The sequence below is a fragment of the Vulpes vulpes genome, chromosome 2, assembly GCF_048418805.1.
Source record: "Vulpes vulpes isolate BD-2025 chromosome 2, VulVul3, whole genome shotgun sequence".
In the NCBI taxonomy this organism is placed as follows: Eukaryota; Metazoa; Chordata; class Mammalia; order Carnivora; family Canidae; genus Vulpes; species Vulpes vulpes.
The window spans coordinates 20,390,596-20,403,919 of record NC_132781.1 but is presented as its reverse complement, the minus strand read 5'-3'; the positions used below and the strand labels follow the sequence as shown (position 1 = coordinate 20,403,919).

Here is a 13,324-nt window from a genome sequence, read left to right as displayed (position 1 = left end):
TTGGGCATCTGCCTTCGGCCCAGGGTGTGATCCCGGAGTCCCGGGATCGAGTCCCACATCGGGCTCCCTGCATGGAGCCTGCTTCTCCCTCTGCCTATGTCTCTGCCTCTCTCTCTCTCTCTCTCATAAATAAATAAAATCTTAAAAAAAAAAAAAAAGAAACAAGTAAATTAATTTTATTTATTATTTATTTATTTTTAAATATTTTATTTATTTATTCATGAGAGACACACACAGAGAGAGGCAGAGACATAGGCAGAGTGAGAAACAGGCTCCATGCAGGGAGCCTGATGTGGGACTCGATCCTGGGACTCTGGGATCACATCCTGAACCAAAGGCAGACACTCAACTCTGAGCCACCCAGGCGTCCCATGAGCATACAATTCTTGATCTTGAGTCACAAGTCCAAACCCTGAATGGGGCACAGAGCTTACTAAAAATAATAATAATAATAATAATAAAATTAAATTAAAAAGTATATATATCTAAAACGTTAGCACCTCTACATGTAATTGCACAAAAATTAATGAGGTACTTTTCATTCTTCTTTTGGTACTAAATTCTCTAAATCCAGTGTGCACTTTACATTTGCAGCACAGAACTGAGGTATTTACAGGCTTAAATTACTCTGGTGAAAGGTTCAACAAGCAAAGCAATGAGATTGTCAGAATGAGGTATTTGCCCCAGTCAGACCAATGTTTACACAAAGTAAATCTTTCAACAATATTAGAAGTGGCACTTGAGATTAAACAAAACAAAACAAAACAAAACAAAACAATGTCTGCTTCCTGTTAGGCAACCCCCAAACATTTTCAGCTACCACACCTTTGCTGTTGCCCCTGTCCTCACTACCCCCACGACCAACCCGCCACAGGACAGATGCTGCTTGGGCAGTGGTACATGTATACTAAACTGGCTGGAATGAAAGCAGTAGCTAAGGTATTATAACCATGGTGTATATTACTCTCAACAAGAAATCAAAGGCCACTAGAACTCTCTTACAACATGCACATTAGGGCCAAGGTAAAATCTGTCTCAAAGCTACAAGTATGAAGATCTGCCTTATGTTTCTCAGGATGTGATTTGCATAGAAATCTGTATAATATGTCACTTTATGTAGATGCTACTGTATACAAGTGCCAAAACTCTACAACTACATAATTCAGTATGATAGTCACTAGCCAGATGTGATCACTGAGCACTCGAAAGGTGGCTGGTTCAAACTGAGACATGCTATAAGTGTGAAGTATACACTGGATTTTGAAGATTTCGTATAAACAACAACAAAGGATGTAAAATATCTCAATGTTGAAATGGTATCTTAGATATACTGAGTTAAACTAAATATATTATTCAGGGGTACCTGGGTGGCTCAGTGGGTTAAGTGTCTGCCTTCGGCTCAGGTTGGGATCTCAGGCTCCTGGGACCGAGCCCTGCATCGGGCTCCCTGCTCAACAGGAAGCCTACTTCTCCCTCTGCCTCTGCCTGCTGCTCCCCCTCCTTGTGTTCTCTCTCTCTCTGTCAAATAAATAAATACAATCTTTATATATATATATATACACATTCTTCATATACATATACACACACATACACATATATATGTATATATATACACACATATATGTTATTAAAATTAATCTCACTCAATTCTTTTTACTTCTTCTAATGTGGCTACTAGAAAATTTAACATTACATATGTGTCTTGCTTTGTTTTTTTTTAAGATTTTATTTATTTACTCATGAGAGATACACAGAGAAAGAGGCAGAAACATAGGCAAAGGGAGAAGCAGGCTCCATGCAGGGAGCCTGATGTAGGACTTGATCCCGGTGAGCAGCCGAAGGCAGATGCTCAACCATTGAACCACCCAGGTGTCCCTTACTTTCTATTTTTATTGGCCACTGCCTCTCTGATATAACCAAAAAACGATGGTTCTCCTTTTTTTTATTTTATTTTTATTTTTATTTTTTTTTAAGATTTTATTTATTTATTCATGAGAGACACACAGAGAGAGAGGCAGAGACACAGGCAGAGGGAGAACAAGGCTCCATGCAGGGAGCCTGTCGTGGGACTCGATCCCGGGGCCTCCAGGATCAAGCCCTGGGCTGAAGGCTGCGCTAAACCACTGAGCCACCCGGGCTGCCCCGATGGTTCTCCTAATAAAGGATTTAAAGAAATAGATACCTACTTTTTAAAAGTACACTCTGTAACTGCAATGTGTGGTTCAAACCCACAACCCCAAGATCAAGAGTCACATGCCCTACCAACTGAGCTGGCCAGGAGCCCCTAGACCCCTACTTTTTATAATAAAGTCCAGTGTTATAAATTAATAAAAAATAGGGATCCCTGGGTGGCGCAGCGGTTTGGCGCCTGCCTTTGGCCCAGGGCGCGATCCTGGAGACCCGGGATCGAATCCCACGTCGGGCTCCCGGTGCATGGAGCCTGCTTCTCCCTCTGCCTGTGTCTCTGCCTCTCTCTCTCTCTCTGTATGACTATCAAAAATAAATAATTAAAAAAAATAAATTAATAAAAAATAGACTAATTGCTTAATTGCTTATCTTGGATACAAATGTAGAGCCATCACAATCTCCTCCCTGAAGTCCTACTTTATTTAGAACCATAAAGCAACATCCCACTACACCTGCTCAATTAGAGATGAAACACTGGGATCACACACAAATGTCTGCATTTTCAAACCATTAAAAAGTTACAAGTTGTTGAAAATCATCTAATTCATTTCTAGTCCATAACTCACAGGGTTTTTTTTGTTGTTGTAGTTTTGGTTTTAGTGGGGGGGATGATACAATGGGGATAGTAAGTAGCACAATAATTATGCCATTTCTTTTTTTCTTTTTTTAAAATATCTTATTTATTTATTCATGAGAGACACACAGAGAGAGGCAGAGACACAGGCAGAGGGAGAAGGCAGCTCCCAGTGGGGAGCCTGATGTGGGACTTGATTCTAGGACCCCAGGATCAGGCCCTGAGCCAAAGGCAGATGCTCAACCACCGAACCACCTAGGCGTCCCAACTATGTCATTTCTTAAGCCAGCAACCAGTTACTAGTTGTTTGTTGTTTTTTTTTTTTTTCTGTAAAATTAAAGCACCAAAAATGACTGGCGTTATGCTCTACTTCTTAGTCTAATCACTTCAGGTAATCTCGTAATAGCTATCCTATATTTTTTTTAAAAAATCATTGCAAATTAAAGCCAAAAAGCAGGTAGCATTTTCAAGGAGAACATGAGCAGGGTCAAGTAGTGATGACTTCCTTACAGGCAGCTTAGTTATAAACCATATTTAACTCACAGCAGTCACAGGGCAATCAGCCCAAATGCTCTTCATGAGAACTGCATATCCTTAGGAGATCACTAGCCAAATTGTCTAGGAAAACCACTGCCAACTAACTTGTGGCCACTGTTTTACTGGAAAAAGTTTTACAAGAGCCTACTTATTTCACAATCTCAATTCTGTTCTTTCAAATTACAAATTAATCTAAAGAACTCCACTTAAGTTCTAACTAAAGTATTTCTTATCTGCAGAATAATGCTAAGCCTGTAATTTAATAACCACTTTCACTGAACCGCAGGGCCCAGAAAATGATTTGTACAATTTGAATGCCAAGTACCATTCGGTGCGCACAGGAGAGAAGTGAATTCATTCCACAGAGGGGCTGGCTGAGGGCACAATGTCCGGGTTAATTCTCTCCAAAGATGAGTGCTAAGTTTAGGTTAGCAGACAGCAGATGTTAGCATATAAAGGGAATGTAAGTGTGATCCTGTTTTCTACAACTTTAGAGAAAAGAAAAATAAAAATGAAACAGTAAGTCACCAAAGACTTTCCGGACTTTTCAAAACAGGAATTTCTCAACCCCTTGGGGATATAACTTACCAACAAGTCATAAAGCAAACAGCTATTGTCTGATGGGGAACTTATTACTGTAAAGATCACACACACAAAAAAAAAAATTGTTCAAAGTCACAGTTCTCATTAATATACTGCATTCTAAGGAAACCAAGAGATGTGCTGAGAAACACAAATCGGGACCCCTTACAAAAGGGATTCATTATCATTTCATAACACTGTTTTAAATTAAGATTTCTACTTCACATCCATGCACTGGTGGATTTACAAGTGGAGTGAGGGCCCAAAGTGAGGCCCCTGGGGACATCCAACAATCCAGAACAGAAAGCGATCTAAAGATAATTTCTGTTCCACCTTGCAGTATGTCACAAGATTCTCCTTTGGGTACTAGCCATACTCTATATTAGAAATACCTATATTATAAATAGAGCATAGCCATTATTTTATCAGTTGCCTATACTAAGCCCCTCTTTGCTGTCAGGAAAGGCCCAGTGACTAAGGCAACCTAAGTATAAAGTAACAGAAATATTCTTGCACTAACTTCTATAGAAATTAGTCCTTTTAAGAAGACTTTTTTTAAAAAGACTTTATTTATTTGACACAGAGAGAGAAAGCACACAGGCAGGGGAAGAAGGAGAAGGAGAAGCAGGCTCCCCACTGACCAGAGAGCCTGACACAGAGCTTGATCCCAGGACCTTGGAATCATGACCTGAGCCGAAAGCAGATGCGTAACCAATTGAGCCACCCAGGCACTCTGAAGATATATATATTTTTTAAAGATTTATTTATTTGTGAGAGAGAGAGAGAGAGAACAGGGGAAGGGGCAGAGGGAGAGAATCATCAAGCAGACTCCCCATTGAGCTCAGAGCCTGACATGGTCCAATCCCAAGACCCAGGAGACCATGACCTGAGTGGAAAGCAATAGTTGGACATTTAACTGACTGAGCCACCCAGGCACCCCTTTAAGATGTTTTTAAAGATAATAAAAGTAATAATGTTCACTATAGAAAATTTGGAAAAATACAAAAAAACAAAAAAACAATAGATAAAATCACCCATATCCTAACCATCCCACTTTCCAGAACCACAGTTGACAAGTTCATGTAATTCCTTTTAATCTATCTCAGAGTATGTATATCCGTTATCTCTTTTAAGAGGTTAGGGGTGCCTGGCTGGTTCAGTCAGTAGAGAGCATGCAACTCTTGATCTCAGGGTTGTGAGTTCAAGACCCACACTGGATGTAGAAATTACTTAAAAGTAAAAAAATAGGGGCAGCCCGGGTGGCGCAGCGGTTTAGCGCCGCCTGCAGCCCAGGGTGTGATCTGGAGACCCTGGATCGAGTCCCATGTCAGGCTCTCTGCATGGAGCCTGCTTTTCCCTCTGCCTGTGTCTCTGCCTCTCTCTCTCTCTCTCTGCATCTCTATGAATAAATAAATAAAATCTTTTTTTAAAAAAAGTAAAAAAATAAATCTTAAAACACTGGGATCAGAGTAATTTTACAGCTTTATTTTCTCTTTTTTTATTTTATTTTTATTTTTTTATTTTTTTTAATTTTCTCTTTTAAAACTTAATATATAGTAAACACTTTTCTATGAAAAGATATTTTTGTTCAAAGGCCACAAAACAACTACTTGATTTCTATCAGTGTTTTTAATCTAATCCTGCTAATCTCATTGAGGGCCACAAAATTATTTAGATTTGCAAGCTTTAATTTAATTTTTCCTTACCATACGACATTCTTTTTTTTTTATTTTAATTTTATTTATTTATTTTTTTTAAGATTTAAAGACACAGGAAGACAGGCAGAGACACAAGCAGAGAGGGAGGAGAAGCAGGCTCCATGCAAGGAGCCCGATGCAGGACTCGATCCCAGGAATCTGGGGTCACATCCTAAGCCAAAGGCAAACGCTCAACCACTGAGCCACCCAAGTGTCCCACCATATGACATTTTTTTTTCCATATGACATTCTTAAATAATCTGAGGTAACTATAAACCCCATAGAGTAAATCAGGGAGGAGAAAAAAATGAGTAAAGTAAAAGGCAATTAATGCTAGGCAAAGATACTTAATCTTCATAAAATTTTCACTGTAGGATAAAGGTGTAATGAACAGCAGGGAGCCCACATTTAACTATTACAGTTTTAACTATTTAACCATTGCATTCACAACTACCTAACACATGAAGACTCTGAAATTTCAAATTAGAAAAAGATAATTCAAAATAAGTATGCTTGGGGGACCCTGAGTGGCTCAGTTGGTTAAGAGACTGACTCTTGCTTTTGGCTCAGGTCATAATTTCAGGATTTTGAGATCAAGCCCCATATGGGGCTCCATGCTGGGCATGGAGCCTGTTTAAAATTTTCTCTCTCTCCTTCTATTCCTCCACCCCCTCAACTCATACACACTCACTTTCTCTTAAAAAAAAAAAAAAAAAGTATGCCCGTATAGTAAACATGTCCAAATAGTACTTTTATAAGGTTTAAGAGCAGGTGTTTGCCTTTATAATAGGAAGATTATATGTAAATCTAAAAAATTTTAAAGATTTTATTTATTTATTTATTTATTTATTTATTTATTTATTTATTTATTTAACAGAGAGAAAGCATAAGCAGGGGGAGCTAGAGGAAGAGGGAGAAGCATACTCCCAGCTGAGAAGGGAGCCCAATGCAGTGCTTGATCCCAGGACCCTGGGATCATCACCTGAGCCAAGCTTAACCAACCGAGCCACCCAGGTGTCCCAATAAATAAAATCTTTTAAAAAATGATGTATTCTCCATACTTCATGTGGCATAGGCACTATATTTGATTACAAATATTTCAGATGGGAGGAGCAACAATATAAACATAATTCCTTCTAAACTGAAAGTAACACAAGGAGATGTGCTTTGTCAGTTACAGAGTGTGCAGCTTATGGTTAAAGCTGCCTGAGAACAGGTCTGAGCTCTAGATAAAAACCACAACACAGACCAAACTGGTGCGTCACACAGCCTCCCCATTTTGTGACACTTCCACTCCCCTGACCAGACACGCTCCACTGAAGCAGGGTGGTGTGAGGCCTAGGACACGGGAGTGACTTTGACGTGGGATGGGCCAGGGTCCAAACTCTGCCTGCCATTTACCAGCTATTTCTTTTAAGGATATTACTTAACTACGGAACTGGCTTTTCCTTCAGTTAAATGGGGAAGAGCCACTCTTTTGAAAGACTGCTTTAAGTTAAAAAAATAATAATAATAACAATAATGGATACACAGCATCTCTCCTAGGTGATGCTGGGTGCACAGTATACTGAATTGTTTCTTCCTCCCACTGTGGTTCCTTTGTCAGTACTTCCTATGCTAACTTCCATTTCCTAGTGCCCAGGGAAACAGATAAATTCATCAGATTAGCTGTGTTAAATGATGAAGTCAGCTTTCCCTGCCACATAAAATACATGCATTTTAATGAGTCTTTGTATTATCTCCTGAAGAAGGGAATTTGTTAAGCTGTGATTTAGTGTGTATGTGTAAGGGGAGAAGAGAAGAAGAGGAGGTGGCTGGGTGGTGCCCCCCAATCAAGTATCTCCATACACAGTCCACCTAAGGATAGCTCCAGGTCCTAAACAGACTAATGGTGAAAACACTAAGTGATAACCCAAATGAAAGAAAAAGATGGAAAGTAAGAATCTTGGTTTATGATTAGGCCTAATGACTAATGATTATCACTAATATTTGTACAGCACTTACTATGTTCCAGGCACTATTTTTAAGCAGTTAACATATATATTTTTTTAAGATTTTATTTATTTATTGAGACACACAGAGAGAGAGAGAGGCAGAGACACAGGCTGAGGGAGAAGCAGGCTCCATGCAGAGAGCCCGACGTGGGACTCGATCCCAGATCTCCAGGATCACACCCTGGGCTGCAGGCAGCGCTAAACCACTGCGCCACCGGGGCTGCCCGCACTTAACATATTTTATTTACTCATTTCATCCTCACAACAACCCTAGGAGATAGATTCGTTGTTATCCCTGTTTTACAGAGGAGGAATCTAAGTACAGAATTTTAAGTGATTCATTCAAGGTCATACAGGTAGTAACGTCATGGAGCTAGAATCCTAATTCAAACAGTCTGTTTTCAGAATTCTTGCTCTGAACCTAATGGTTACATTAGGCTAGAGAGGGAATTTTCATTGATTTTTGAGTAACCTATGAAGTTAATCATGACATCAAGCCAATGTGATCTTATGGGGTTTTGTTCTGTTTTGTTTAAAGAAAGCGCTCTGCCCAACGTGTGGCTTGAATTCATGACTCCAAGATCAGGAATCGCATGTTCTACACCTGAGCCAGTCAGGCACCCTGATCTTAAAGCATTTTAAACAGCCATATACAGTGTTTGAATTAAAGAATCTATCCATCCCGCTATAACTGGCCCACATCTAGAATGAATCTCTAATTTATCACAATTTAAATGGCCCACTAGGGCAGCCCCGGTGGCGCAGCGGTTTAGCGCCGCCTGCGGCCCAGGGCGTGATACTGGAGACCCTGGATCGAGTCCCATGCCGGGCTCTCTGCACAGAGCCTGCTTCTCCCTCTGCCTGTATCTCTGCCTCTCTGTGTCTCTATGAATAAATAAATAAAATCTTAAAAAAAAAAAGAATAATTAAAAAAAAATGGCGCACTAAGAAACAGACACTATTCAGGGAGGGATAATCAGGGTGTGAGGAGTCAGAACTTGAACATTTTGCTCACTAAGAAGACTTGGGAAATAGGAAGTGTGGTTAGGAGAGGGGAAGATAATTACAGAAGAGCAGTTCTTCAAATACACAGAGATCTGCACATGAAAGGGCGAAACACTCCAGAACCAATCTGCTTCCTCGTAACACCTACCCCCAATTCTGCCCTCTGGAATATTCCCTCTGCATGCAGAGGTTCCCCTTCCTGGCTGCAGATCAGAATTCCAAGAGCAATTTTTTTTCTTTGGAAGTAGAGATGCCTGGGAAATCAAACCAGATTTATTATATCGGAATTACTGAAGGAAGGAACCATGTTTCGATAATTTAAAATCCTCTGTGTCTCTCATGAGTAAATAAATAAAATCTTAAAAAAAAAAAATCTCCTCGGATGATGCAAATTGTGTGGCCAGATTGAGAATCCTGGAGTAAGAGCAGAGACCAGAGTTCAACTCTGGATCATCAGGATCACCTAAGGGGCTTTCAGAAGCTGGATGCTGGTCCTTACTCCTGATGGTCTGAATACTAATTTCCAGGGATGGAGTTCAGGCATTTGCTATGAAGCAGGACATCACAATGACTGTGTAAAGATTATGGCATGAGATGAAGTTGGAGAAGGCTCCTGTGTAAGTCATACTAAGAAATAATGAACTCTTGACCAGGGATAATAAGGAAGTCTAAAAAGTTTTCAGCAGACTGGTGACAATTTGATTGACATTTCAGAAAGATCCCTCAGGCAGCAATAATCGAGGTGAGATTTGGCGGTGGCTGGAAGTTGGGCAGCAGCCCCAGAGCTATTCTGAAGTGGACATCTTCCAGAGATATTAAAGAGGGAGTTATGATGGGGTCTGATGACTGTCTGAAGGGTAAAAGGGATGCAGACAAAGAAAGGAGCAAGAGACAACCTCCCAGGCTCCTGCTGCGTTTGATGTCCATTTGGAGGATCCTGGGCAGGATGGCCTCCAAAGACTATTTAGTCTGTAAATTACGATCAGGCTTCATTCCCTCAAGATATGAAGGTTCCTGCGAGCCAAGAATAAATGCTGCAGCGGAGGGAGTACATTGACATTTAACAACAAGGGTCTGGGGCTTGCATGTCAACTGACAAACTCACCTATTCCCCTCCCTGCCAAATCCCCAGAAAAGTAATCAAAGGGAAAAGAAAATCAGCCAGAAAGCTCAAAGCTGAAATACACATGGGCCATGACAAGAGCTTTTAATGGTCTCCCTAAGTGTGCTTGCTTTCCCACCAGTCCCATTTCATCCTCTGAGTAGAGAGGACTTTCTAGGACACAGGCTTGATCTTGCTACTCCCGTACTTAGAGCACCTCTGATGACTTTGCTTTTTTCTCAGGCCGAAAACCAAAATATGTCATATCAAGGCAGAATAGTGCCATGCCTCAAAGCGTGAATCCAGACACCACCACTTAGGTGTAGGGGAGTGAGTGCCAGCCAGTTAGCCTCTTTGTGCCTCAGTCTCCCTGCCTGTGGAAAAGGGCAGAAAACAGAACTTACCTCAGAGAGTCATTATAACAACTGAAAGAGTTAATGTCCACAAAGAACTTAAGACACAGTTGCCACACAGTCTGTGTTTGTACGTGTTAACTTGTGACCGATGGCCTGGTGAGCCATGCCTTTCTTGTCTTGGCTGGCACTGGTCTGCTGGCTGAGTGCCCAGCACTCACTATGCTCTTCTTCCAGCTGCTCAAAAACACCAAGGCCTCCCTCCCGAGGTCCTCCTATCACCATCCCTCCCCATCCCTGAGCACTAGGACTCCATAACCTGCACTTACAACCACTCTGCTGGACGCCAGCCCTACAAGGGCAGAAAGAGCTTTGGCTGTTGCTCATTAGTGCATTCTCCTCTTCACCCTTGAAGCATCCAGCACAGCCACGTTTATAATAGAGATTCCCAAACCATGTACTGAATAAACCTCTGGGATATTACCACTATACTGAATCAGCCAGATGGTCCCAGGCAAGGACACCACATCTGGTAAGAATTATTCTGGGGAGCAGACCAACTGATCAACTCTTTCAGTTCTGCTGTTGGAAAAATTCAAGGATAATCCCTCAGGGACCTTCCAATAACAGTAAAATCACAGACAGCACTCCCCCAGCATAAAGACATACATTAATTTCTCATTTTCCAATCCCAAATCTTTAGCCCTGGCTAAGGTTCCCCAAGTCCTCAGCCAATTCCATTAATTCCCTCCTCTCTCCAGCATCAAGAAGACTTTCAAGTCCATTTATTTCCTCCTTTTGAATGACCCCAGCCTTTGTTTCTTCCTCAAAGATGTTCTTGCCTAAAGTGTTTCTCTTCTTGTTGGTACCTTATGTCTCTTTACTGTCTCTGTTAGAAAGGCTTTCCCTGGGCAGCCCGGGTAGTTCAGTGGTTTAGCACCGCCTTCAGTCCAGGGTGTGATCCTGAAGGCCCGGGATCGAGTCCCACGTCTGGTTCCCTGCATGGAGCTTGCTTTTCCCTTTGCCTGTGTCTAAGCCTCTCTCTCTCTCTCATAAATAAATAAATTAAAAAATCTTTTTTAAAAAAAGGCTTTCTTTAACCCCATCTCTGGTACAGTCACTGCTTTAACTCTGAACATCCACAGTACTTAAACATGTGTCATGTCAAAAATTATCCTGTTGCTTTGATTCCTTCTCCATGGGAGGAGTTCTCAGCTGGCAACCCTCATGTATCATTCTGAGTTAGAGCTTCCAACTGGATGTAAGATGATGCCAAATGAACATTCCCTTTAGTTTCCTTCACTCACATTTGTACACAGACATAAATACCACCTCCTATTGCAAAAACGTCTACTAATGGCACCATACTGAAAAGCAGGACACAAATACGACAACTACATCCAAGGAGACAAGATTGGCTCTCCCCTGGATGATCGGTTATCTAGAATTTTTTCTGGGGAGGAGTATTCTTCCAACAAGCTACAAATGCAGAGGGCCTCACCCTCAAAAGAATCTGAGGCAGGCTGCCAATTTTTTTTTTAAGATTTTATTTATTTATTTATTTATTTATTTATTTATTTATTTATTTATTTATTTATGAGAGAGAGAGAGAGAGAGAGAGTGTGTGTGTGTGTGTGTGTGTGCAAAGACAGAGTGAGAAGCAGACTCTCCTGCTGAGCAGGGAGCCTGACGTGGGCTCGATCCCAGGACCCTGAAACCATGACCTGAGTGGAAAGAAGACACTTAACTGACTGAGCCACCTAGGTACCCCAGGCTGCCAACTTTTTAAAACGGAAGGAATACAGCCCTTAAGAAACAACTGTGGATTGGGCAAGCAAACGTAATGTCAAAATCTGCAGGTTTGAGGGCAACTGAAAGGAGAAAGAGGACAAGTTGCTGGTAGAAGCCTGTAGGTATTGTATCTTTGGACAAACCCAAATACAAGTCAAAAAAGCAGCCACTGATCTGGAATGTTACTTGAATTATTAATATTCTTCAAAGACAGGAAACTGGAATAAACCAGGGAAAGGGAAGTTAAATTTCTGAATCTAAGTATCACCGACCCATAATATAGCTTATTTATTTAATAAATAACACACCTCTACCCTGCTGCCAACAGCCTGTGAGAAGCCCAAGGCAGGAGATGCCATATGGAGGCACTTGGTCTGCAGTCACAGCTGAGATCATCCCAGCCCAGCAGCAAATATGTGAGTGAAGCAGCCTCTAGATGATGGCTGCCCCAGATGTTCAAGTCTTCCCAAAACTGTGCAGCAAAGGCAGCCACTCCTGCTGTGCCTTTCTGGATTATCTGGGGTACCTAGGTGGCTGGATTATCTGCCCACAGCTTTGTGCCACTGAATTTGAGGGGTTTGTTTGTTTATTTATTTATTATTTTCTAGAGAGAGAGAGCGCATGAGCAGAGAGGAAAGAGAGAAGCAGGCTCCCCGATGAGCCAGGGAGCCCAACATGGGGGTGGGTCCCAGGACCCTGGGATCATGACTAGAGTTGAAAGGCAGACGCTTAACCCACTGAGCCACTTGGTGCCCAGTTTGAAGGGGCTTATTGCATTTGGTGGCAGAAAAACAGTATTTTACTAAACAGTGATAGAATATCATTCTTTATAGAGAGTCTTCCATGAGAAAAGAATTTGCAGTTTTAAAGGAAAAGGCTTTGTTAAAACTATTTTATTTTTTAAGCTTTATTTATTTAATAAATAACACACCTCTACCCTGCTGCCCCACACAGCATGGGGGCTCAAACTCACAGCCCTGAGATCAAGAGTCGCCACTGTTCAAACTGGTTTGAATAGTAAACCTCTTCTTTCCTCTACGCACTCATTTTCTAAGTTAGTCATCCAATTCTACTTCTTCAAAATGACATCTACACACTGACAATCCCCAAATTTACATCCCTTGACTTATCCTCTCTCATGAGCTCCACAGTCTTCTACCTAATTGCCTATTCAGCATCTCCACTTGGATGACTAACAAAGAGATCAAATTTTATGTACCCCACACCAACCCCATCATTAAAGACCTCTCCTGGCCAACTTCACCATTTAAGCAAATGGCAACTCCATTTCTGCACAGGCTCAGGCTAAAAATTTTTTAAATAAGCCTTGGCTCCAATCTCTCTTCTCCACCTCTTCCCTCCAACATCCAATCCATTAACAAATCCCGTTGGCTCTACCTTCAAAATGTATCTAGAATGTGAGCACCTCTCACCATCTCCACTGCTGCTACAATCTTAACCTGAGCCATTGCCACCTCTTACCTAGCCCACCTCTACCCTGC

General features: G+C 41.4%; 1 protein-coding gene across 12 annotated transcripts in view; it reads right to left on the bottom strand.

Moving 5' to 3' along the window:
* Positions 1 to 13,324, bottom strand: part of STAT3 (signal transducer and activator of transcription 3) — a 72,920-nt gene that overhangs the window by 33,919 nt on the left and 25,677 nt on the right. For 4 of the 12 annotated variants that reach the window (XM_072747159.1, XM_072747164.1, XM_072747161.1 and 1 more), the window contains exon 2: positions 1,364 to 1,512. The exons of the other annotated variants lie outside the window; for them this stretch is intronic. The gene's annotated coding sequence lies outside the window, so the exon portion shown is untranslated. The remainder of the gene's footprint in view (positions 1 to 1,363; positions 1,513 to 13,324) is intronic. 12 annotated transcript variants of the gene reach the window in all.